This window comes from Chrysemys picta, chromosome 22, assembly GCF_011386835.1.
Source record: "Chrysemys picta bellii isolate R12L10 chromosome 22, ASM1138683v2, whole genome shotgun sequence".
Taxonomy (NCBI): domain Eukaryota; kingdom Metazoa; phylum Chordata; order Testudines; family Emydidae; genus Chrysemys; species Chrysemys picta.
The window spans coordinates 13,921,777-13,948,190 of NC_088812.1; the positions used below are offsets into that span (position 1 = coordinate 13,921,777).

The window sequence follows — 26,414 nt, forward strand, 5'->3', positions numbered from 1 at the left end:
TTTGCGTAGGCTTGGAAGGATTCGATTTTCATCCATGAATGTCAATGTCATCGTACACACACAAACCAACAACAAAAAATATTTCCACCCAGGATCATCAAAACTTACAGGTAGGCAAAGTAAGAAAAATGCTGCTTGAGAACTCTTCTTAGAGTTTGCTTTAAGGATATTTACTTTGTCCATTCTGATATGTGATGTCGACACCTTTGTGTTTTAAATGGTTATAAATCTTAACTTTTTGAATCTCCACATCTATTGTCATTAAATAATTACTGTCCGACACCCCCCTCATTGTCTGATCCCCCCAGAACTTCCCACAACTGTGAAAATGTCAAATTGACAGAAAGTGGAGAAAAAATGCTTGAAAATAAATATCGATATTCTCAGTCCAAGTTATCATTCTGCCAAGCCTACCCATGTGCCTGGAGTGTGCACTGCCTGCCTAACGTGGGCCCTGATCCTGCGAACGCCCCAGGGAATAACTCGATACACACACCGTCCCCTTGAACTGAATGGACTGGAATTCCTCCTTGAGAAACCAGGGCCTGGGGCTGCACGACTGCGCGGCAGGGGCTGTATATTTCTCTCTGGACTAGAGCCGGTCTCAGCAAAGCTGTGAGGAGTCCGAAGCTAAGGGAGGCGGTGACTGGCTGGCTCTGCAGCAGCGCTCTGCGCAGCTCACCACTAAGCTAGTCTGGCGGTACATGCTCAGTGGCAGAGAGCGTGTGCTCAGAGTGACTCCTGTGGCAACCGAACCCAGCTGAGCCGCAGGGCTCTCGGTGATTAGCCCCAGAACTCACCATCATTTTTTTTTTTTAACTCCCTGGATCTGGGGTTAACCCTGGAGCTCTCCACTCTGGTCCCCTTGCTCCCAGGCAGCATCTTTTGCTCTTCAGGCCAGCAGGACTTCACAGGGCTGCACAGGGTCCAGATTCTTAAGCTGCTCCATGCATGGAGTAGCTACAGAATTGGACAAAGGATTAAGTACTGGGAAAAGTACCAGCAAGCCTTGCGTGTGCCAGGGAGCTTAGCCCAGCACAGAGAAGACCCAGCTAACTGGCCCATCACGCACTCTGCAGGCTTAAGGCTCCTTTGCCATTCCAATGAGTCTCTCCAACCCGTCCCCTCTCTGGCTCAGGGTAGCTTAGCGCAGCCCCTGGCATACCGCAGCTTGTGCAGCATCAAAATTAGCAGTGGGGTAAAAGGAAATCCCTAGCACGCCTCCAGCCCCTCCTGTGCTACCTGGCCTTCCTACCCTCAAGGAACCGCATGCTTCAGAGGGTGTGACCAGGCCTGGCACATGTCCAAGAAAGCTGCAGGGGCCCTTTGGTTTAAACACCACAGCTGGTTATTAAGCCAGACTTAAAGCAGAGAGGAAAGTGCTGCAGACCCTGACCAGCGCCACTTCCTCTCTCAGCACAGCCACCTGCAGGAGGAGAGTCCACAGCCTGCATGTGCTTCTCCCCCGGGACCTTTCAGAGCGCTGCCCTGGGAGGAAGGGGTGCAGATCAGTACAGGCTCATCAGGCCTTTTAAAGATGGCAGCCTAAATACACGCCTCGTTTTCGAGCCAGCAGCGTTTCCCCTTCACGAAACGAACGTGTGTGAGGCTTTCCTCGGCTGCGCCTGTCCCCCAGCTGGGAGGCAGCAAATCCTGGTTGGGAGGAAAAGACAGGGAATCAGCCCCCCTACCCCAGACAGTCTGGATTGCAGCAGGGGGCCGGGTAGGCCCCACATGGAACTTGCCCAGCTCCTGCTTTTCACAGCTGAGCGCCGTTTGCTCAGACCCAGGGTGCGCGCCATGAAATCTAGGTCAGAGACATGGAAGCGCAGGAGAGATGCTGAAGCAAAGGGCATTGTTTGTGCTCTAGACTTGCAAGGAGGCTGCTGGCACGTTGCATGGGAATACGGGGGAACAAGCCAGCAGCATAGGTGCAAAGAGCACCCCCAGGCATGAAGCTTCCCTCCCATGCAAATGCAGATGAAGCCCTTGCAGCCCTCCCCGCTTGTGGCCGAAGGGGTCACCTGGTTATTGACCGTATCCCAAGAGCTGCAATACAAGGTGTTCCCTGGGGTACAGTTTCTAGCTTCGTTTGCACTAGAGAGCACGAAGTTCACACGTCCTGGCACTGAACCGGTGAGACGGCACTGATGCAAACCCCGTTTGGGCAGCCGCGTCCACCCAGCGTGAAGCTGCCGCAGCACGGTGGGTCTGTACGTACGAGGCTAGCTCGGCCCACTGAAACCCTGCAGGAGCTGGGGTGAGGGGCAGTGCTCAGCTATTGATTTCAATGTATTTAAAGGGCACCTTGTGTGACAGTTACTAATCAGCCCTTCCCCCTCCAGCCCAGAAAAGGGCTGGGAACCACGATCCACTGGGGCTCCGAGTTCCAGAGTTGAGGGCCCCTTGCTGACAGCACTCCAGCTGCCAGGTCCCTCCCATCTCGCGTGAGCATCTCAGCTACTCCAGCGTCATGCGAGGAGAGGCAGAGTCCTATGCAGGCAGCACCGTACCTGTGTAAGGACGCTTGGGTTGAAACCAGCTCCTGCAATGCACTGGAAGCCAGCGTAAATCTCAGTGTGCCAGGAGAAGGTGCTCCTGGCACGAACACTGCTCAGCCAGGGGGCGAGCGGAGTCTGCCCGGCAGCACGTCGTATATTCCCGATGGGGCCGAACGGAGCGAGGTGAACAGGAACAGGGCGCCAGACTCGCTAGATCTCCTTTGCAACCTCAGGCCCTGGACACAGAGACATGGATCAGTGTAGCAAAGAGTGAGGTGGTGGGGGAGGGAATAGCCACGTGGGCCAGAGGGCTGGCGGAGGGAGGGGGTCATCAGATCCACACTTACATCGATGCAGTGACACCCCTCCCCGCCCCATGGCAGGTACGGGGGAGCTGTGGTGGTTACTCCAGCCCTATGCCTGCATGAGGAATTCTGTCCCTCAATCTCTTTAGTTCCCTGTGGTTTCTCGGGCTTTGAATGGGGAAGGCGGACCCATGGCCCGCACTTACTTGATCAGACACCTGCCCCACACTGCGGTCTCACTCCTGATCAAGGTAGTTTTCTTCCATAGCGTCAATAAAGGGAAGCAAACATGATCCAAGCAGGAAGCAGCCTCTCCTGTACTGTGGGTTCCCAATGGCAGGTGTATCTTGGGCCCCTGTTGCCGTTGGACCAAAAGCCCATGGATTTGCCATCAGCAGGGATCTAGGAAATCTCCCTGGCGAGATTGTGCTGCTAACTGGGTGAGGTGCTTTAGATAAACATCTCACTTGATACCCCAGAGTCCTGGTGGGGAACACCCGTGGATGCTGGGGAATTGCACTAACTGCTGAACAACCTGCGGCCTGTGCTGTCTTGGCCATTGCCAGCCACGTTCCGATTGCAGCAAACGTATGACCAGCGGGAGGGAAAGAGACAGAGGGGGCAGCGGGACTCCAGGCAGCATGTAGCTACACTGGGATTTGCCCCAATTCCAGCCCTGGGGGTAGGTGCCCCTGTGCAAACGGGCAAAGCCATTATTTGCACTGGGAGAGATTTACTGGACTTCACGCCAGGGACAGCAGCAGCAGCGCGAACTGCAGCGTATCCCTGTTTACAACGATCTACTCCAAGTGGTTATCCAGGTACCGTGACCCTGACGGGGCAAATCTCCAGGGAGGGAGGGGGCCAACACCCTGAGGCCTGGAATCTAGCAGAATTCAAGCAGCCCCTTCCAGCTAGGCTGGGAACGGTGCAGAGGGAGCTGCCTCCAGCTGTCCTTAGCCAGGAAAACCAGGGTGCAGGCATGTGACGGAGTCCCCCACAAACCAGTGTGCCTGTGCCAATGCCACTTGCCGGCCTGCTGCGTGCTTCCAGGACACACGAGAACAGGGACAAAGCCCCAAGCAGGAGCCACATGGGGTGCATGGGAAATTTGAGGGTTCCAAATATCGGGGCCATCCAGGACTCCAGCTCAACAACCTTCGCCTGCACTACCATAAACCGGGAGTTTGATTTGCAGCTGCCCTCAGCTCACCCCCGCCACCAGGAAACACCGGGCCACTGTTGTGCTGCACAAATCCAGAACAAGCGGCAAGCCTCCCTCGCCACCTCTGCGGCGCAAGGCAGCTCAGGGCAATGCCGGGACAGGGCTAGAACCAGAACACCGTATCGCAGCTATCAAATGTAAGCCGGCTCGAGGGAGGCTGGGTTGGCCACGGAGAGTGGGAGAGGAGAATTCTCAAATTAGGTCATAGCGAGAATTAGCACTTTGCTCGTTGGGATCCTATAGGAAAGTGTTTTGCCCTAGATTTGCGTTCCAGTGAACAGAAGTATCAGCTCACCGTGAATCACAGAAGCACTGCAAGGCATCACGTTTGTCTGCTACTCAGAGACTTGATATTAACGGCAGGCTGCGCACGCCGCATTTTGGCAGTGTGCTGCCGGTTATCTTGCTTAACTATTAATGGGGCTGGCCTGCTCTTTCAGCTCACCCCCCCCCCCCCCCCCGCCTCTCTGCTCCCCACCAAGATTTCCAAGGCATAACGACGACGGGAGTGCCGCTAGCGATCAAGCACCCTGGTAGGGACGTGCCTGGCCCATGCCAACGAGAACACGATGCTAAGCAGCCTTCTGGTTCGTAACCGTTTCTGGGTGGACTCCCAGCGGTAGAGGCGGGGTCCAATCTCGGCCTGACACCGAGGACTGGTGCAAATGAAGGGGCTGCCCTGGTTTTCCATTACTGACTACACCCACAATCCACGACACGCCTTAGGGGATGGATCCTGCACCATTAGAGCCAGTGGGGTCTTTCCCTTGGCCTGGAACAGCTCACAGATTTATCCCCCGGAGCACACCTCATACAGAGGGAACGCTGCACTTGATGCATGTTCTCCCTCCACTGCACTACACTCATCTTCTACCTTTTCCTCCGACTCCAGGCCATGTGGCACCTAACAGGGGATTAGACTCACTGTGGAAATCCCAGCTTTCCCTGAAGCGCTGCTTGCCCTTGCTCAGTAGGCTTCTCTCCATGAATTCATCTAGTTCTTTTTTGAACCCTGTTATGGTCTTGGCCTTCACAACATCCTCTGGCAAGGAGTTCCACAGGTTGACTGTGCATTGTGTGAAGATATACTTCCTTTTATTTGTTTTAAACCTGCTGCCTATTAATTTCATTTGGTGACCCATAGTTCTTGTGTTATGAGACGTAGTAAACAACACTTCCTTATCTACTTTCTCCACACCGGTCATGATTTTATAGACCTCAGTCATATCTCCCCTTAGCCGTCTCTTTTCCAAGCTGAAAAGTCCCAGTTTTATTAATCTCTCCTCATACGGAAGCCGTTCCATACCCCTAGTCATTTTTGTTGCCCTTTTCTGAACCTTTTCCAATTCCAATAGATCTTTTTTGAGAAGGGGCGACCACATCTGCACACAGTATTCAAGATGTGGGCGTACCATGGATTTATATAGAGGCAACAGGATATTTTCTGTCCTATTCTCTATCCCTTTCTTAATGATTCCCAGCATTCTGTTCGCTTTTTTGACTGCGGCTGCACATGGAGTGGATGTTTTCAGAGAGCTATCCACAGTGACTCCAAGATCTCCTTCTTGAGTGGTAACAGCTAGGGAGGAGCAAGGCAGGGGCTGCATGCAGCACCAAGGTTACGAAATACTCCTGGCGGACAACCCTGCAGCTGGGACCCCACCTGTGTGCAGCGGCTTCTCTTGCACGCAGTTCCAACCAGCAGCACAGCGCAGTCACTGCCCCTGCTGGGGACGCGGGGAGGAAGGACAGCTGCTGCTGTCTCTCCTCCTCCACCAACGCCTCCCCTAGCAGAGGAGAGAACCTGTGCAGCTCCTTCCCTGCCACTAAGGGACTAACGCAGCAGCATGGACAACCCCCTGCCACCTTGCGGGAGAGGCCAGAAGAAAATAAGAAGGCATGGGGGAGAAGAGAGCATGATAAAAGGAAGCCAACCCCAGCAGGGAATAGGTGCAGAAGGAGGGTACGGGGACAGGAGGAGGAGAAGAGACAGAAGGAGAGGAAATGAAGTGGTGAGAGACGCTCAGGGAAAGAGGGCAGAGGAACTGATCAATTTCAGCAGGTAGCTGGAAAAATCCCTCAGAAATAAAGTCCTTCCCATCCACTCCTTTTAAACACTGACATCCCTTCTCCTTTGGATAAGGGTCTGTATTTGGGGAAGAGGGGAAATATAGAGAAAAAACTGCCGCCCCCCCCAAAAAAACCCAAATGAAATCACACACACACACCAAGGACCCCAAAGCAAGCTTTAGCCGTCACACCCATCTGCATCCCCAACGCAGTGGGGTACTTGACCAAGGGAGAGGCTCCTGGTTCTCCCTCCCTCCCTGAGCTGCAGCCAGAGCAAAGGGCAAGTTGTCAGCAGTCAAAACAGTGAAACTGAACTCCACTGTGAAGGCAAGCCAGAGCCTAGGGCAGCACAGCCGTTCTCCCCTCCCTGCCGCCCTGGCAAAGCCGATACTAACTACAAAAAATCTGAATGATCCCCCGTTAGCACAGGTCGTGGCCAAACTCCCATCATCCCGTGCGGCCCCTTCCGAGCCGGGGCTAGCGTGATTTGACGTGAACCAAATCTGTCAGCGGCTCAAGACAGACACGTGGGCCCCAGCGAGCAGTGGAAAGAACGTACTGCTCCATTCAGCTCCAAACAATGATAAATAATTCAGGAAGAGAAATGCCGCAATAGAGTGCAGCAGGGTTTAAAAATAGAACATACGCCGAAGTCAGGGGAACGGGGAGGAGGGAAAGAGAGAGACAGAGAAAAGATGAGCAGAAAACGGAGCTGCACCGCCGAGACACTGCAGCCAAGCCACCCAAAACTCTGCTTATTGATTGATTAGGAACTCAACAATACAATCGTGATTTGGATTGTGGTAGCATCTAAGAACCAGAGTCCTGGACCAGGACTGTGTGTTGCTACTTAAAAAGGCATCAACATTTGTCCTACCTTTTTCAGAAGAAGGACTGCATTGGCCAGGCAAGTATATCCAAGGGGGGCAGGGGGAGACACCTGAAAGCAAAACGTCTTTTCTTGTTACCTTTTTAGCTAGCCCCATGCTCGCACACGTGGCTGTTACTCAAAAGTGACCCAATAACTAACACGTCCATCTGTGTGTTGGAGGGAACGAGACGGTCAGTAAACATTTCGTTTTCCCAAATATCCCAGGGTTTAGTACAAAAAGTGAGATTTTAAAAATTACGAGGGAAGGGAACTTAACAGGCCACTCAGTGGAAGTGAAAAAAGTCCACTTCTCAGAAATTCAATATTAGTGGAACTCTCCATTGCAACCCAGCCCGCTGCATCTCTTGTTTGCAATGGGCTCCTCTTTGCTAGCTTGCTCAACCGTTAATGCAGTTCTAATGGAAAAAATCACATTCTTAACCTGGCACGTGAACTGCTAATGTAGGGAAGATGTTAAATAAAGAAAAAATACATACACAAATACATGGAACGGTGTTACAATTGACAGGCCCGCGGTTCCATCAATATTTCATTTTGAAATGCCCTCGTGATCTTAGGAAAATCGACTTGTTCTTGAAAAGCTCATGTGTAACAAAACACCCTCGGCTGTCTCCTGCCTGCCAAACTGCCCCTGTGGCGCAGAGCAGCAAGAGAGCCAGGGGGGTTGTATATTTCAGTGCCAGAGCAGCAAGGCTGAGCAAAAGGGACGTTGGGATGCAGGCTCATCCGCAGGCAAACCAAAACACAGCTGCTGAGTGTCTAATTTTAGGTCTTTCCCCGCTTGGCCTCAACCAGACCAGGGATTTTCATGGTATTGTTTACATCTCCTATGACCAGGGGCTACCCATGGCAAGCACTGGGCTGCTATCTGACACCACAGTGTGAAGAAGATATAAAAGCCAAGCACAGAGTGAAGGTGAATTATCTATAGTGATGCTGATGGCGCTTGGCTGCCAGCTGCTATTTCAGGCTTGCAAGTAACATTACTGTAGCAGAAGCAGAGATTACGGAAATAACCCGAGTCCAGTGAACTGGGGTGTTTCTTTCTTTCTTTCTTTTTTTTTTTAATTATTTATTGGAATTTTAAAGAATGAAACATTAATGAGAACAGCCCCCAAATTTTCCAAACGTAACAAAGAGACCAAGCTGTACTGTAAATATCTGTTGAAAGCACATAGTGGGCATCTACAGTTATGAACAAGGATGTTTGCCTATAGATTCATCCTCTAATGGATTCTCTCCTGTTAAAAAGCCAGGTGGATCTCCATCCCTGATTTGAGTAATTCTCTTGCAGATACTCAATGAAGGGAGACAAATCTGAGGGAACTGGACTTATTTAGTCTGCAGAAGAGAAGAGTGAGGGGGGATTTGATAGCAGCCTTCAGCTATCTGAAGGGGGGTTCCAAAGACGATGGATCTAGACCAGTGGTTCCCAAACTGAGGTTCGTGACCCCCTGGGGGTTCGTGAAATGTTACAGGGGGTTCTTGGGAAAAAATCCCCTAATGGTGGACAGAGCTGTCCCTAGGAACTCTGGGCAGCATGGGGTCAGCAGCCCGGAGCCTCTGGACTTCCAAGAGCTAAGCAGATCAAAGCAAGCCTATCTATCACACTGAGGAGATTTAAACTTCAGTGGAAAGGGCGGTGGATATTTTTTGCTGTTTTTAAAATGAAATAGGCAGCTAGCATTGTTTTTAAAATTATTATGAAGAACAAGTTTAAGCTTTGTTGTAACATGTGGTGTTGGCCTGGACTGCTCAAGATCTGAATGCTTGTGTAGGAGGAACTCTTTGAGTTGGCTTCTTAAATACCTTCATACTGTTTCACATCTGATACTCCTTGATGAAACATAGGAGTCTTGTCTTATAACAGGCTTATTCAAATTGATACAAGCTATGAAAGTGAGTTCTTGGAAGAGTGTTGCCATTTTAATAATGTAATAAAAATACTGTTATGATAAATAATTAATAATAAATAGTGTGTAATAAGCATATCATAAAAACAAATTTTATATTTCCCAGATCACGGCTTTTATAATTTATACTCAGGTAAAGCAGAAAATCCCTGGAAATAGTCATTTTTAGGAGGGGGTTCGCGAGACTTGACATTTTAGTGAAAGGGGTTCACAGGTTGTTAAAGTTTGGGAACCACTGATCTAGACTGTTCTCAGTGGTGGCAGATGACAGAACAAGGAGCAATGGTCTCAAGTTGCAGTGGGGGAGGTTTAGGTTGGATATTTGGAAAAACTTTTTCACTAGGAGGGTGGTGAAGCACTGGAATGGGTTACCTAGGGAGGTGGTGGAATCTCCATCCTTAGAGGTTTTTAAGGTCGGGCTTGACAAAGTCCTGGCTGGGATGATTTAGGTGGGGGCTGGTCCTGCTTTAAGCAGGGGGTTGGACTAGATACCTCCTGAGGTCCCTTAAAACCCTGATATTCTAGGAGTCTATGAAATCTAATTGCCAGCAGCCTCTCTTCTTTGCTTTATAGATGGTAGCCTTTTAATCTTGAGTCTCTATCACCATATCTAAACCTATGATCCCCCTGTCAGTTGTTCTAGAAGTCTCCCTAGTAAGATCATTCTGTGTTTTGTAAGCAGAGACACTAGATGTACAAAATGTGCCGAATAAATATAAAATAAATAAATAAATAAATGGAGATATCCTATCTCCTAGAACTGGAAGGGACCTTGAAAGGTCATCGAGTCCAGCCCCCTGTCTTCACTAGCAGGACCAAGTACTGATTTTGCCCCAGATCCCTAAGTGGCCCCCTCAAGGATTGAACTCACAACCCTGGGTTTAGCAGGCCAATGCTCAAACCACTGAGCTATCCCGCCCCCCTATATCTAAAATTACAACAGACAGTAACTGTAGAAAACAGACCTTGGGTTTCCTGGGAGCGATGTGGATTGCATTACTACAGAGATACGTTTTACAGATAAGTTTTACCACTCCATTCCACTAGCTTTTTAACTTTAGGCATGGCTCAACACGTGGAATAAGTGTCTACATGGGGAAATTGTTCTGGAATAAGGTAGATTGGGAATTTAAAGCACAACAGCTATTCTGCAATAACTCCCTGTGTGGACACTCAATCTGGAATAAGAGTGCCTGTTTTCCAGTTTAGCTTAATCCACTTTGGAATCCCCATGGCAGAATAGATATTCCGGTCAATTTCCTCGTGTAAACAAGCCCAAATCTCCTTTCTGGGAATTCCACCCTCGGCAATTTAGGGTTAGGCCTGATTGGAACATGGGGAGCTTGTACTGAGTAGGACCCATTCAGAGCAGAATATTAAAGGTCCCAAACTGGGGTGATCTCTGCTAGGTACCAAGATAGTATGTGTCAGCTTTGAATGCCATGGAGCCTTCATTGGAGAGTCTTCATTATTTAGATTCAAATAATTAGCAAAGACATTCTAGGAAGCCTAACAATCAGGCTCACCGTCAGTGAACAGTGACCACTGTAGAATCGCATCCTGCCTTTGGAATATCCCTGGATACAGACAGGGCCGGCTCCACGGTTTTTGCTGCACCAAGTGGCGGAAAAAAAAAAAAAAGCCGCGATCGCGATCGGCTGTAGCTCCACCGCGCCGCTTTCTTCTTCGGCAGCAGGTCCTTCCCTCCGAGAGGGACCCGCCACCGAATTGCCGCCGAAGAGGCCGACGTGCCGCCCCTTCCCCTTGGCCGCCCCAAGCACCTGCTTGCTCAGCTGGTGCCTGGAGCCGGCCCTGGCTACAGACCCACAAATGCTTGCAGTCCTGCGGGAGAGACAGACTGCCTCTCTATAGGGCTGCAGAAAGGAGGACGCACCTGCCTCAACTGGGCTTTGGCATTACATGAGCCACAATGACCTAGGAGGATTAAGCCAGGCTGGGGAGCAGTTTAAATGCAAAGATGGGTTAAAAAGCCACTCAGCCAAGTGCAATAACCCCCCCTCACCCTCCACAGAAATGAACCAGAGACGCAACCCCTCCCTGGGACAGGTAGCCCAGCTGGTACGCTCTGGTAAGTCTCACACAATGCCAGCTCTGCAACCAAGAACATGGTGCAGTGAAAATGCACTGCCAGAGGTCGAGGTCTCAGAGAAGGACCTGGCGTCACTAAGGCTACGTCTACACTACAGAGCCTCTGCCGGCATAACCTGCTAGAGCAGATGCAGCTCACACTGAGAAGGAATTTTTCTGCTGGTATAGGAACACCCCCTCCCTAAACAACACTAGCCACGCCGACACAAGCACTCGTCTGTCGGCGTAGCTGCTTCCATGCTGGGGGGTTTGCCAGCATAGCTAGGTCACTAGGGCTGTGTTTTTTCACATCCCTGACGGACATCACAGATATCATCATAGGTATCATGGAATCATAAGACTGGAAGAGACTTTGAGAGGTCTTCTAGTCCAGGCCCTTGCACTCAAGGCAGGACTACGTATTTTCTAGACCACAGTATTATCTAGACATAGCTATGCCAATATGTTTTAAGTGCAGACCAGGCCCAACAGAAAACGCTGTAAAACTAGGCCTCCCAGGTGAAATACTAAATATCACACACAACATGCGCTCAGCGGAGAACACTATGGGCCCATTCATTGTACTGGTTGGTTTCTGTGTTCCGAGCCGGTTTACCGCATCCTTCACCCTTCTGGCTAAGGAGGAGGGGATTACTTCTGTCCCCTAATGGGATAAGCCGCATTTGGGACAGGGAGTTTTTGCCAGTGTAATAGGCGGTGTGGTCAGAAAGAACAGGATTAATGACTTCTCAATGTGAACCACACCAGGAAAGTGGAAAAAGCCATAAAAGTGAGTAATTAGCCACTCAAGCGTCAGTCATTCGTGCCAACTGAGCTTGTATTCCTGACGTTTAGCCAAAATCTTAAGGCCTCTTCCCAGCTAAATTTCATGACGCTTCCCCATCAATCTCCATGAAATTCAAATGAGTCAGTCTCACAAAAGTTAAAATATTGGTTGCTTCTGCCAGATGTTAATATATTATAGCCACAGCAGATGTTATTTACAAACAATATTCAGCATCTCCCAGCCCAATGAGTGCGAGTGCGTCAGTGTAGTCTGTCTTTCAACCTTGACTCTGAGATCTAATGACTGAAAGCAGGAGACTGAAACCCAGGACTCCTGGGTTCTTTATTCCAAGCCATGGACGAGGAGTGAGAAAAGGGAACCAGGGAGTCAAGATTTCTGGGTTCTGTTCCACTGACTTGTATGTGACATTTGTCCAAGTCAGTTCATTGTTCTGTGCCTCGGTTTCCCCGTCTTTAAAACATGGACACCACCAGTCATCTTTGTAAAGGGCTCTGAGATGTTCAGACAAAAGGGGCTAGAGAAGAATAAGCCGTTGTTATTCTCTGGCTGATAAACTTTATCCTCATGCCTGGCTTGAGTCCCATAATCAAAGAACCCATGTGACAGTCCTACCACTTCTATTAAAACAAAAGACTTGACACGAGCCAACAAACTGTAACTCATGCTGCTCTAGACAATAGCTAAATGTCTTGAAATGCCTCTGGGGCAGATCTGTGTCAACCGATCCATTGATTTTAAGGCTAGAAGGGACCATTATCATCATTTAATCTGACCTCCTGCCTCACACAGGCCAGAGGCCCTCAGCCAAGACTAATCTGTGCACCAAGCCCATAACTTCTGTTTGAGCGAGAGCAGATCTTTTAGAAAACCCAGTCTGGATTTACAGACTTTAAGTGAGGGAGGATCCATCACATCCCTCCCTAAATTGTTCCAATGGCTAATTAACCTGACGTTCAGAAGATAAGAACAGCCATACTGGGTCAGACCAATGGTCCACCTAGCCCAGTATCCTGTCTTCCGAGAGCGGCCAAAGCCAGGTGTTTCAGAGGGAATGAACGGAACAGGGATTCATCAAGTGATCCATCCCGTCACCCATTCCCAGCTTCTGGCAAACAGAGGCTAGGGACACTTCCAAGCATGGTTTTGCATCCCTGCCCATCCTGGCTAATAGCTATTGATGGACCTATCCTCCATGAACTTATCTAGTTCTTTTTTGAACCCTGTTATAGTCTTGGCCTTCACAATGTCCTTGGGCAAAGAGTTCCACAGGCTGACTGTGCGTTGTGTGAAGAAAACAACCCAAAACCCTGTGCCTTACTTCTAACGAGTTCCCCACCAGCCACAAATCCAGTTCAAGTCTCAAGAGGCTTTAGGAGGTGGGAGGAGCTAGAGCGTCTACCAGAGAAGCAAGTGACGTGGGATACTGGTTTATAACAATAGCAAGTTTCAGTTTTAAACAGGAAAAATAGCAACTCACTTTAATTTGAAAGTGTGACACAACCCCACCCCCCATCGTTTTATTTAAACAGTTAAATTTGCCAGTAGCAGTAACACGCAATTAACCTGACCACCCCTCCCACGGAGCTGTAAAACAAATTTATTAGGTGGAAGAACAGCACTTAACTGGCAACTCAAAAGGCAGCATGATTTTATAAGGTGAGGCAAGAGAGGGGCACCTTTACCCGCCTGGCTGAACAGACGGCCAAAGTACTTCTGCACAAGAGAACTACCCTTTGGTGCACAGCAAAACAGGAAATCCTTCCACCACCCCCAGCCAGCTGGCTGCCAAAGCTGCTGCAAACATGCTCATGTCCAGGCCCCACTGCATCCCCTAAACTATTGCCATCCCCAAGTGTTCAAAAATCATACGCTCACCCAAAAAATTACGAGTGGCTTAAAAATCATGGAGATTAAAATAAACTAAGAGGAATGAATTTTGGTTCTGTTTATTTGCCTTCTAGTTCTGGAGACTTTAGGGTTGGTCTTTTCAAGCTTTTCTCTGCAGCCACAAGGGCTAGACACTTTCTTTTTTTCCCCCTTAAAGGAAGTTGAAATTCTCCCATCATCACCCGACTTCAGGAGCAGGGGCTTTAAGAATATTATAAGCTACTGCAAGAGTTGGCAACTAAGACGACAGACTTTGGCTTGGAGAGGAGCCGAGTGTTTCACAGAGCAGCTCCACTGCATCCATGTCATAATGGCACTGACATGGAGAGAGTTCAGCGACCGAGCTAAACCGACTTCAGACTTGATCGTGGCCACAGGGGTTCACATGTGTTCACACGCGTTCTCCCTGGGAGTCAACATTTTCTCTGCTTGGCTCAGCCCATTGGTATGGCCAGATTTGAGGCCTTTAGCTGTTTGAGTTTTGACAGAGACTGGAGAAACAAAACGTTAAACTAAAAAGACGGGCAGCCTTTCTCTATGGGGGAAGGGGTGCTCATCACTAACTTTGGGGGGATGAAAACTGCTCTACAACAGTGGTTCTCAAACTAGGGCCACCGCTTGTTCAGGGAAAGCCCCGGGAGGGCTGGGCCGGTTTGTTTACCTGCCGCATCCGCAGGTTCGGCCGATCACGGCTCCCACTGGCTGCGGTTCGCCGCTCCAGGCCAACGGGGGCTGCAGGAAGCGGCATGGGCCGAGGGACAGCGGCCCTAGTTTGAGAACCACTGCTCTATAACATTTGAATTGTCAAGTTTGGGGGGGGGGGGGGGGGGAAGGGGGGATGATGATAAACGTCCTGCTTTCAAAGACCCTGAGCACCCTTTTCTCCCATTGACCAACTGGAGCTGGGGTTGCTCAGCATTTCTAAAAGACAGGTCACAAAGTGAGAGCTGCTAACGAACTGGGATAATTCTCTGCTCTGTTCAGAAAGGTTGGGGTGGTGGTTACAGCAGTCTGAGATTCTGGGTTCAATTCCTGGGTCATCACTTACCCTCTCTGTGTCTCAGATCCCCATCTGTAAAACAGGGATAACAGCGCTGCTCTAATTAGGGTGTTGTGAGGCTAAATGCATTAAAGATTGTGAGGTGTTACAGTGATGGGGGAATATAGATTAGTTGGAGATCCTTCTTTTCCTTCATCCTTTCTCTGTCTTGCCGAATAATGCTGCAAGCTCTTTGGGGCAGGGACCATCTCGGGTGTCTGTGTAGTGCCCGGCACAATGGGACCTCGCTCCTGCTTGGTGCCTCCAACTGCTACCATAATACAAACCAAACAACACCACCATTGCCTTTGGGATCTGAGCACACGAAGCCCGTGTTCGATGCATGGACCCATCTCTTTGGGAAAATCCTATGCTCAGATGAGTCAGAGGAGGTGCGGGGGAAAAAGCTGGGTATATTTAGCCAGACGCTGGAGTTGCATCGTTAAGGGACAGAAGCAGAGCAAAGACACATTATCCATGGGGAAGCAGCAACAGCGATAGTTTCCCACCACTGTAACTGACCCATTTCTCTAGCTGAGCCTGTTTCAAATTGATTTGCAAACTTCTAGAAATAGCCAGGCTTTAAATCGAGGCCAGGAAGATGCTGATGGTACTTTTTGGTTTGAGCTTTCGCTTCTCCCATTTTCCATCCAGATTCACTACATCAAGGCCACAACAGGGCAGCCTTCTGTCAAACATGAAGATCAAGGGCCACCGGTGACAGAGGTGGTAGGAAAAATGGGTCCTGGCCCTTGTAAAGAGTTCGAGCATCACAATGTTGCCGGACAGCCAGCAAAGGCGGAGAATACTATGAAGGAAACCACCTTGAGCCTCCTTTGCAAAGAACATGAGATCGTTCGAGACCACAATTAAGGGAGAAATCATAAGAATGGCCATACTGAGTCAGACCAGTGGTCCATCTAGTCCAGTATCCTGTCTTCCGACAGTGGCCAGTACCAGGTGCCCCAGAAGAATGAAAAGAACAGGGCAATTATCAAGTGATCCCTGCCCTGTCACTTATTCCCAGTTTCTGGCAGTCAGAGGTTTAGGGACACCCAGAGCATGGGGTTGCATGGCTGACCATCTTGGCTAATAGCCATTGATGGACCTAGCCTCCGTGAACTGATCATATTCTTTATTGAACCCAGTTCTACTTTTGGCCTTCATGTCGTCACCTGGCAACAAGTTCCATAAGTTGACTGTATGTTGTGTGAAGAAGTACGTCCGTTTGTTTGTTTTAAACCTGCTGCCCATTCCTTTCATTGGCTGACCCCTGGTTCTTGTATCATGTGAAGGAGTAAATAACACTTCCTTATTCACTTTCTCCACACCAGTCATGATTTTATGGACCTCAGTCATATCCTCCCTTAGTCGTCTCTTTTCCAAGCCAAACAGTCCATGTCTATTTAATCTCTCCTCATATGAAAGTTGTTATATACCCCTAATTAGCCCTTCTCTGTACTTTTTCCAACTCCAATATATCTTATTTGAGATGAGGCGACCAGAACTGCACACAGTATTCAAGATATAGGCAAACCACGGATTTATATAGTAGCACTTATGATATTTTCTGTCTTAATATCTATCCCTTTCCTCATGGTTCCTAACATTGTTAGCTTTTTTGACTGCCCACCACACACTGAGCATATGTTTTCAGAGAACTATTCGCAGTTACTCCAAGATCTCTTTCTTGAGTGGTAACAACTAATTCAGACCCCATCATTTTGTATGGGTAGTTGGGATAATATTCTCCAATGTGCATTACTTTGCATATATCAACATTGAATTTCATCTGCTGTTTTTTGCCCACTCACCCAGTTTTAGGAGATAGCTTGTAACTTTTTGCAGTCGGCTTTGGACCGAATTACCTTGAGTAATTGTGTATTGTCTGCAACTTTGCCACCTCAGTGTTTACGCCTTTTCCCAGATCATTTGTTAATATGTTGAACAGCACTGGTCCCAGTACAGATCCTTGGGGGACCCTGCTACTTACCTCTCTCCACTGTGAAAACTGATCATTTATTCTTACTCTTTGTTTCCTAGCTTTTAACCAGTTACTAATCCACGTGAGGACCGCCCCTCTTATCCCATGATTCCTTACTTTGCTTAAGAGCCTTTGGGGAGGGACCTTGTCAAAGGCTTTCTGAAAGTCCAAGTACTCTATATCCATTGGCTCACCCTTTCCCGCATGTTATTTCACACCCTCAAACAATTCCTATAGGTAGGTGAGGCATGAGTTCCCTTTACAAAAGCCATATTGGCTCTTCCTCAACAGATCACGTTCATCTGCGTGTCAGATAATTCTGTTCTTTATTGTAGTTTCAACCAATATGACTGGTACTGAAGAGAGTCTTACCTGCCTGTAATTGCCAGGATAACCTCTGGAGCCTTTTTTAAAAATCAGCATTACTTTAACTATCCTACAGTCAGCTGGTACAGAGGCTCATTTAAGCGATAAGTCACATAGCACCATCTCTATCCATGGAAATCCAGCCAGAAATTATTCAAAGGCAAGGTGCGACTCCGAAAACATCAATGCCCTGAGGTGCAGCAAAAGCAGAAAGCAGGCCAGATATCCAAATCAATGCTACCTTGGCGTCATTTAGGAAGCACTACCCAGTTATTAGCAAATGCACAGACATAGACCACAAGGGACATACCAGTCTGATCCTAGTGGATGATCTGTGTTCAGTGCCCCACTGCAAAGTGGGGAGAAGAAACCAAAGACCACGCCACAGTTTCACTGATTTTGGCAGGGGAGACACGAAGATAGGCGTGGGCCCCAAAACACCTCATGTTTTTAAAATGACTAGATTTCAAGTTGACGGCAGCCCTTTAAACGTTTGGAAAAGGCTACAGAACCGCTGCTGCTGCTAGATACATACACACATGACCCAACTGAGGTTTGACACAGAGTATTCCAGTCGCGACCCTCCCTTTCGGGAGCCCTGGGATTTTTCACTGTTTTCTTGTGTGTTATTGTATACTGGCTCCAGTCTGCTTTTAAGGATCAAACTGGCAAATCCAGTCACTCCTGAGACACAGCGCATCTACTCCATCTAGTCCTTCCAGCAGTTCAAGCCACAGACTGAGACCTATCTTTCAGGCATGAGTATCCTGCAGCATGTGACACAATACAGCTGAGTATATTTAATCTCAAGGCAATTGTTTAATGTTTAGCTGTGAGTTTAGAAACCCTGATATTGGGAGCACCCCTCTTTTCAACAATGCAGGAAGAACCAGGGAACCACTGTATGAGAATGGAGAGACTACTCTTCCGTACCCGAAAACAGGAGATAACAGCAGCCGTTCAGTTATAACCCCCACCACGCTCCTGCATTGCCAACCCATCTTGAAAGGCACTACAGGATGGCCTGACCTAACTGAGCTTAACCTTCGATTGCACTGAGAGGGACAACTGACAATTTAAATACAACAAAAATCACCAGTGGCCCATGTTGTGGGGGGAGGGGTTCAAGGTTTGTGCCTTGGGGGACGGGTCCTTTTTTTGTGCTACTGCAATTTTAAAATAGTCTCCTATTTTACATGAAAAAGTTGGGGCTTTTTTTGGCAAGTCATTAAAAAAAAGAAAGATGTTAAGAGGGAACAGTGATACATTTCACCGGCAGAGCTGTGCCGGGGGAGACGCCTGGCTTGTTCAGAGCCCTGGAGAATTGCTATATATAAAGTAATGAAATATGTATTATGTCTATAGCATTGCTGGGCATTTTGCAGACAAGCCCAGGAGGAAGCCAATACCCCTGCCCTGAAGAGAGGATGGCTGCCAAGCCAGGAAACCTGAACTAAACTAAGGTGCCACAAGGACTCCTCGTTGTTTAAACTCAGAACGTTTTCCCCTCACTTGCTTTACCGTTTAAATAAGACGGGTTCCTTCGGCAGCACAAGACAGCCCCATTCACTAGGCCTGGGAACATTCAGCCATTCTAGCAATCCAAGCGGCTCAGCATCCTTAAATGCTTTACAATAACCACGAGATGCCCCTGGAAGACCTACAGATAAGGCAAGAACCAGCGTTTGTTTCGGGGGAGGGGTTATTTTACAAATCCACCTGTCCACAACCCCAGACAACTAATTACATTGGGCTGTGGAAGTGGGAAAATGCCTCTAGTTGCCTGCAGGACAAGCCTTAAAGATTCTGACCAAGGTTTCCTTTGCATTCCCCACAACCATTATGTCTACAGCATTCATTTTATGACATGTCGAATAGGAAGGAGGGTCTTACAGCAGCTTCCAAACAAGAGCCTCAAAGCACTTTAAAGGCTGCCTACAAACATTTTTTTGATCTGGTATAGGATGACCAGACAGCAAGTGTGAAAAAACAGGACAGGGGGTGGGGAGTAATAGGAGTCTATATAAGAAAAAGACCCACAAATCGGGACTGTTCCTATAAAATCGGGACATCTGGTCACCCTAACCTGGTATAACTAGAACAGTGAGGGGTATGAATTTTTACCAAGATACTGTGGACGCAATTATGCACAGCTTTTGCTGCGTAGACACAGCCTTACAAGGGCCAGCGAGTTTGTCCTGCAATGCCAAATCATTCTGGATGTTGCCAGGTTTGATACAAAGACAACAAGCCACACTTTCAAGCAGGATCAGAAGCACAAAGTCTTCCAAACCAGGTCAGTTTCCGAGCCACAAGGAGATATCTCCCCTAAGAAAGGGGCTCTGGGTCTAAACTCGGCTCAGGAGAAAGGAGGCTCTCAAAGAAAAGGATGTCAAAGCAATCGAAAGATTTTAAAACTTCATTAAAAAATATATAAGAGGGCTGGTCTAATGAGTAGGTGCATCTGCCCACACTCAATAATCAGGAGGGGGAATTCAATGGGAGTGACTCAGTCTGCAGTGCACAAACCCAGTATGCGCTCCCAATACATAATGAAATTGGGCTGTCTACAGAAGAAGACATCAGCATGTGCCCTATTGACAAGCCGCATACACGGGAATCCCAGCATTCTGACACTGCAACCCTCTTGGAAATCTGATCAATGCTTCTGCGGCTGCGACCCACACTCAGGTTCAGCAGGAGAAATCCTCACTTTTGCTTACGAACTCAAAAGCCAGAAGTAGGTCAGGTTGTCTTTTAATCGGGTTCACTAGGGCTTAGAGAACAGGAGAAGGTGCAGGGGATTGAGAAAACGGACATTCTGAACCAAGACAAGAGATTTCCCCCCACACCTTTCTCGGGCACAGTCAGAGAAGCCAGGTCACAGATGGGAGGTTTCCAAAGAGAATGCGGAGTTGCTTATGATAAACAGCAACCCCAACATCACTTTGAAAGGCATCTGACATGGTTCCTTTCCTCCAGATAGAGGAAGAAACCTTCCTTAGCCAATATTCAAAGGGAGAGCTACCCGAGACACTGTCGGGAGTGCTCTAATTTGGGGGAGGTTCTGCGTTAAGTCCCTCACCAGGACTTCTGCCCCAGACACACTGCAGTGGCCTAAGAGGTGCCATTCTGCCAATAAGGCGCCACCCCGAGGGCCTACCTGCTTTTCTCCGGCTGCTCCTGTCTAGGGAAGGAGCTAAAGATGCGTTACAGAGGGAGTTACTTTCATTTACACCTTCTTAGATGTCACATAGATCTACTGCCACAAAACCCCACAGGCAAGTTCTTCAGGAGCATAGTGAGGTGCCTGTCTCCCACTGTCCGGGGTGTCTCTCTCTCTCTCTGTTTTTGATGTTACTGAACCAGGTGCTAACGATTGGGAAATCTCAAGTTCTATCTAGGAATTTATAGGCCCCTCCCCTCCCCATTCACTGCAGCATCTAAGCACCTTACAAACATTAACAAGTCCAACATTCCCCTGAGATGAGTCAGTAGCATGTTCCCACTTATGCAGATGAGGAAATGAGCAAAGAGAGGGGAAGTGATTTGCCCAAGGACATAGAATCATAGAAATGTCCAGCTGGAAGGGACCTCGAGAGTTTATCCAGTCCAGCCCCCTGTGCTGAGGCAGGACCAAGTAAACCTAGATAAGTCCTGACAGGTGTTTCTCCAACCTGCTCTTAAAAACCTCCAACAATGGGGATCTCACAACCTCCCTCGGAAGCCTGTTCCAGTACTTAACTACCCTTAGAGTTAGCAAGTTTTTCCTAATCTCCCTTGCTGCAGATGAAACCCACCATGTCTTGTCCCACCTTCAGTGGACACTGAGAACAACTGATCATCGTCCTCTTTATAATAGCCCTGAACATATTTGAAGACTTATCACGTCACCTGCTCAGTCTTCTTTTCTCAAGATTTTAGCCTTTCCTCATTGGCCAGGTTTTCTCAACCTTTGACAATTTTTGTTGCTCTCTTCTGGAATCTCTCCAATTTGTCTGCATCTTTCCTAAAGGTCATCTAGGGCAGAGCTGGGAATTGGATCTAGACTTCCTGATTCCCAGGCTGGGGATAAACACACAAAACCCATCCGTCCTGAAAGCCAGAAGTCTAAGGTGAGGTTCTGACAACCACACACACCTTAGATTACAGGCAGAGAAACATATATATTTTTTAAATCACCATCAGATTAAAGTCTTGTTTTTAAAAAATAAGTTTCCTTACCAACATAATCTTAGCGCATTGAAACTGGACAAGTTTTGTTTTCTGCACCTCCCTCGGCTTAGACAATGAAACTAGACTAGTCGTTATTAATAGCCATCATGTTTATTACGATGGTGCCTAAGGACCAACCGAGAATAGGGCCCCATTTTATCATGTGTGTGTCGGATAAGCACTGTGCACATTACAACACTGCAGAAATAAATAATTCCTCTTTTAATTAGTGCTTAAAGTGTGTGAGAGGAAGTGGCCAGAGACCCACTCAGAGAAACAGAATTCAAAAGCGAGGCACACACTTTAAGCACTGGTTACCAAAGCTGCTGCTCCCAGATTCTGATAGCCCCCCATCCTCTCAGAAACACTTTTTTTCAGACCACTTTAAAGCCGTGCCTATAATAGTTCATTTCACTAGGGCTACAATGTTTGGGCTGAAATTGCCAGAGGAGAATGGGTACAGCCAAACAGCAACAACTTTTCACTGAGAACTTTAAAAGTTCATGCAGACACTTGTATTTATCTTAGGTTTTATAATCACTTACCTCTACATTCTAATCCAACCGACACGACATTGTCCCTTTAAATGCCACACTGGGGGGAAGGAAAGTGTCTATTCCACCCCCTGCTCTACGGCAGAAAACTAAACCTATGCATGTCTCTATTAAACTGCTACCTACCAAGGACGGATTAATCATGTTTCCAGCATAACACTTCATGGAGACTGTCTATAACCGATGTAATTCCCCGCCACCCAAACACAGCAGGAAATTGCCAAGTAGGGATTTGCTACAGATTGCATTGTTCGCTCCCATACCTGGGCTTTCATTTCACTTACTGAACATGAAGTTCCTTCAACTCAAAGTTTTAACCACGGCCTCGAGTTTGGGGTTCTCAACTTCTGACACCCCAAGGCTGGCTCTCAGAGGTGCTGAGCGCCCCCAAACTCCAGTGGATGGTCGTGGGAACGGTGGGTGCTCAGCAATTCTGAAAAAATTAGGCCCCCAAGGGCACCTCAAACTGGGTTCCTGGAATCAGAGGCCACTTTGGCACATTTGGTAGCAACTTTTCTAGTTGCAGCCACCTCCTTCAGGCTGGCAACGCTTCGGCTCGGCACCGGGCATCAGCCTGTCAGGGAGAAGCCGGGCACCTGGGTTCCATCCACAGCCTCACTGCGTGACCTTGGGCAGGCCACTTCCCCTCTCTGTGCCTCAGATTATCCACCTGTAAAACAGGGATAACGCTCACCTATTACAGTGGGGGTAGGAGGATTAGTACATTAATGCTGCAAAAGCCCTTTTCAAATCCTTCAGTGAAAGGTGCCAGAAAAGAGGAAAGTATTATCATTATTCCCCACCACAGCCACTGCACCACGGGCCGCTCTGACTCATGCTGGTTCCCCAGCTCCAAGTTTTAGTGCTTTAAAACCAGCTTCGCCCATCAAGACCCAGCCGAGGGCTTCAGCATTCCTAGGGTTCAGAGAGCTACCTGCCGCACTGCACAAAACAGGAACTCCCTCGGAGCAGCGGAGCTGCCTGAAAACAACGAGCTTTCTAAGGCTTTGGCTACATGGGAATGTTAGACCTGTTATCCAGGTATGACCTCCCACCCACACCCCCCACATGGACACACTTATTCCAGTATAAGAATGTCCATAGGGGTGTTTATACTTGTATAACTGATAAAAAATATTCCCCATGTACAGAATACTGTGAGCCCTTTGGGGCAGAAACAGTCTTTTCATCCTGTGTTTATACAGCACCTAGCATCACAGAGTCCTGACCCACAGCTGGGGCTGCTAGGTAACAGACAAGGCCTAATTCACTGCTGTACAGACTGTGCAACGTATAAAAACATAACAACGGCCGTACTGGGTCAGACCAAAGATCCATCCAGCCCAGTATCCTGTCTGCCGACAGTGGCCAATGCCACGTGCCCCAGAGGGAGTGAACCTAACAGGTAATGATCAAGTGATCTCTCTCCTGGCATCCATCTCCACCCTCTGACAGACAGAGGCTAGGGACACCATTCCTTACCCATCCTGGCTACTAGCCATTAATGGACTTAACCTCCATGAATTTATCCAGTTCTCTTTTAAACCCTGTTATAGTCCTAGCCTTCACAACCTCCTCAGGCAAGGAGTTCCACAGGTTGACTGTGCACTGTGTGAAGAACATCCTTTTATTAGTTTTAAACCTGCTGCACATTAATTTAATTTGGTGGGCCCTAGTTCTTCTATTATGGGAACAAGTAAATAACTTTTCCTTATTCACTTTCTCCACACCACTCATGATTTTATATACCTCTATCCTATCCCCCCCTTAGTCTCTTTTCCAAGCAGAAAAGTCCTAGCCTCTTTAATCTCTCCTCATATGGGACCCGTTCCAAACCCCTAATCATTTTAGTTGCCCTTCTCTGAACCTTTTCTAATGCCAATATATCTTTTTTGAGATGAGGAGACCACATCTGTACGCCGTATTCAAGATGTGGGCGTACCATGGATTTATATAAGGGCAATAAGATATTCTCTGTCTTATTCTCTATCCCTTTTTTAATGATTCCTAACATCCTGTTTGCTTTTTTGACTGCCTCTGCACTTTGCGTGGATGTCTTCAGAAAACTATCCACGATGACTCCAAGATCTCGTTCCTGATTAGTTGTAGCTAAATTAGCCCCCATCATATTGTATGTATAGTTGGGTCATTTTTGCCAATGTGCATTACTTTACATTTATCCACATTACATTTCATTTGCCATTTTGTTGCCCAATCACTGAGTTTTGTGAGATCATTTTGAAATTCTTCACAGTCTGCTTTGGTCTTAACTATCTTCAACAGTTTAGTATCATCTGCAAACTTTGCCACCTCACTGTTTACCCCTTTCTCCAGATCATTTATGAACGAGTTGAATAGGGTTAGTGCTAGGACTGACCCTTGGGGAACACCACTAGTTACCCATTTCCATTCTGAAAATTTACCATTTATTCCTACCCTTTGTTCCCTGTTTTTTAACCAGTTCTCAATCCATGAAAGGATCTTCCCTCTTATCCCATGACAACTTAATTTACGTAAGAGCCTTTGGTGAGGGACCTTGTCAAAGGCTTTCTGGAAATCTAAGTACATTATGTCCACTGGATCTCCCTTGTCCACATGTTTGTTGACCACTTCAAAGAACTCAAATAGATTAGTAAGACATGATTTCCCTTTACAGAAACCATGTTGACTTTTGCCCAACAATTTATGTTCTTCTATGTGTCTGACAATTTTATTCATAGATTCTAGGACTGGAAGGGACCTCGAGAGGTCATCGAGTCCAGTCCCCTGCCCGCATGGCAGGACCATTCTTTACTATTGTTTCAACTAATTTTCCCGGTACTGACGTTAGACTTACCGGTCTGTAATTGCCGGGATCACCTCGAGCCCTTTTTAAATATTGGTGTTACATTAGCTACCTTCCAGTCATTGGGTACAGAAGCCGATTTAAAGGACAGGTTACAAACCATAGTTAATAGTTCCACAATTCACATTTGAGTTCTTTCAGAGCTCTTGGGTGAATATTATCTGGTCCCAGTGATTTGTTACTGTTAAGTTCATCAATTAATTCCCAAACCTCCTTTAGTGACACTTCAATCTGTGACAATTCCTCAGATTTGTGACTTACAAAGGACGGCTCAGGTTTGGGAATCTCCCTAACATCCTCAGCCGTGAAGACTGAAGCAAAGAATCCATTTAGTTTCTCTGCAATGACTTTATCATCTTTAAGCGCTCCTTTTGTATCTCGATCGTCCAGGGGGCCCACTGGTTGTTTAGCAGGCTTCCTGCTTCTGATGGGTACTTTAAAAAACTTCAAACTCCTTTTCGGCTTTTCTTATTACATTTTTACACTTAATTTGGCAGTGTTTATGCTCCTTTCTATTTACCTCAGTAGGATTTGACTTCCACTTTTTAAAAGATGCCTTTTTATCTCTCACTGCTGCTTTCACATGCCACTGGCAAGTTCACTCTCGATCTATTTTCTCCAGTTGAACACAGGTTTTGGCCATTATTTTGTTTCCAGGGATAACTGCAGCCAATTCCTCGGGGTATGTCTTCACTACCCGCCGGATCGGCGGGTAGCAATCGATCTATCGGGGATCAATTTATCGCATCTCATCTAGACGTGATAAATCGATCCCCGAACATGCTCCCCGTCGAGTCTGGAACTCCACCAGGGTGAGAGGCGGAAGCGGAATCGACGGGGGAGCCGCGGCCATCAATCCTGTGCAGTGAGGATGGGAGGTAAGTCGATCTAAGATACATCGACTTCAGCTACACTATTCTCATAGCTGAAGTTGCATATCTTAGATCGATCCCCCCCAGTGTAGACCAGCCCTCAGAGTCGGGGATCTTTCAACCTTCAATTTGTAAAGTGCCAGGTATAGATCTGGAGCCATAACCCACTAACAGAAACCACATTTTTTTTCAGGATTTAAAATAAAAATTGGGCCATTTTGGCTAAAGTTTTCAAAAATGCCAAGTCCCATTTTCACAAGGGACTTAAACACCCTAATAACTGTGGCTCCAAGCGCCTAAAGATGCAGATCGGCACCTAGTAGGATTGTCCAAGCACCCAAATCCCACTGATTTCAGGAGGAGTTAGGTGCCCAGGCATTTCTGAAACTCCCACTAAGTGCCTAGCGACACCTTTAGACCCCTAAATACCTTGTAAATCTGGTCCTAAGTCCCTGTTGAAAGTTTTAGCCTTTAAAATTAAATTTTAGTTCAGTTTAATACAGGCAAAGTAGCTTAAATAACAAGCTACATAGCATTTTTATAGCACCTTTCACAGTAGGATCTCAAAGCTCCTGTACAAACATTAAGCCTCCAAACTCCCTTGTGAAGGAGGAACATTTTATTACACCCATAGCACAGATTGCATAACTGAAGAGACAGGTGAAGTGACTTGCCCAAAGTTACCCTACCAATCATTGACAGAGGCAAGACTAGAAGCCAGGTGTTCAGGCTCCTGTTCCCCTCTCTAACTGTACCGAACACCACTTTGGCTTAAAGACACGCAGCAGACAGCAGCAAGACACTGCAAGGACGGAAAACTCAACTGCTCTAATCAAACAAGCTGCCAAGT

At 47.7% G+C, this 26,414-nt stretch overlaps 1 long non-coding RNA gene across 1 annotated transcript; it reads right to left on the minus strand.

Moving 5' to 3' along the window:
* On the minus strand, positions 1-10,565 carry LOC135977209 (uncharacterized). Its single transcript, XR_010594533.1, has 2 exons — positions 6,979-10,565; positions 1-2,737 (listed from the first exon to the last, which is right to left on the minus strand). It is a non-coding gene; the product is annotated as an uncharacterized LOC135977209 (long non-coding RNA).
* Between the last annotated feature and the right edge of the window lie 15,849 nt (positions 10,566-26,414).